General features: G+C 42.9%; 1 protein-coding gene across 1 annotated transcript in view; it reads right to left on the bottom strand.

Annotated features, from left to right (window-relative positions):
• LRRC66 (leucine rich repeat containing 66) overlaps positions 1-904 on the bottom strand; it is a 58,716-nt gene that overhangs the window by 5,356 nt on the left and 52,456 nt on the right. The gene's annotated exons all lie outside the window — the stretch shown is intronic.

The following is a 904-nucleotide window of genomic DNA, read 5'->3' as shown; positions in this document are numbered from 1 at the left end:
TTTTTTAATTGTGATTTGGGGAAGTTTACAGAGCAAATTCATTTTCCATAGAACAGTTCATACACATTTTGTTTCATGACATTCATTGCAATGGTCATAATGTAACAGCTCTCGTCCCACTTCTTCCCTGTGGTTACCTTTTCCCTGTGTCCTTTTCTATGCATTCCTGTCCTCTGAGCTATCTCCCTATGCAAATACTGCCTTTCTGATCTCCCATGGTTGAGTGAACCTACCTGGTATAAATGTTCACTTTACACACCTGTCTATTGTTTGGCTGGAACCCACAGGAGTGAGTTCAATTCCAGACCCAAAGCATGACTAAGGAGGCTTCACCAGTCTCTATCAGACAAGTAAACCTGGTCTTTTTTATGATTTTGAGTTTTTTTCCACAACTTTCTCCCACTCTAACCAGGATCTCTTATTTTGATCCCTTTCCGAGTGGTTGGCAGTGGTAGCTGGGCACCATCTAGTTTTGGTCTCATAGTCACATAGGCTGAGGTTTGCATGGTGCACTAGTTCCTTGGACAAATTGTTTACAAGTGCCTTTTGTTTTCTTCATTCTTTTTTGCTCTGGATGAGTAGAGACCCATTGTTGCATCTTTGATGGCCACTTGCAAACATTTAAGACCCCAGTCACTACTCATCAAAGTAGGATGTAGAACAATGTTTTTGTGTAGTATGTTATGCCAATCGAACTTGATGTCCCCCATGACCATGGTGCTGAGCCCAAGGGCCCATGACTCATTCCCTCAGGGTGTTTGGCTCTGGCTAAATAGTTATCATAACTTTGCCCCATTAGCTCTATTACATGTTGTTGTTGTTGTTATGTGCCGTCTAGTCAGCCCTGACTCATAGCGACCCCTCCTTGGGTTTCCGAGGCAGTATCACTACGGAAGTAGGATTG

The sequence above is a fragment of the Orycteropus afer genome, unplaced genomic scaffold, assembly GCF_000298275.1.
Source record: "Orycteropus afer afer isolate SDZICR_OR568_19922 unplaced genomic scaffold, OryAfe1.0 scaffold00532, whole genome shotgun sequence".
NCBI lineage: Eukaryota > Metazoa > Chordata > Mammalia > Tubulidentata > Orycteropodidae > Orycteropus > Orycteropus afer.
Note: the sequence above shows the minus strand (reverse complement) of the source record. Positions and strands in the feature narration are given on the sequence as shown.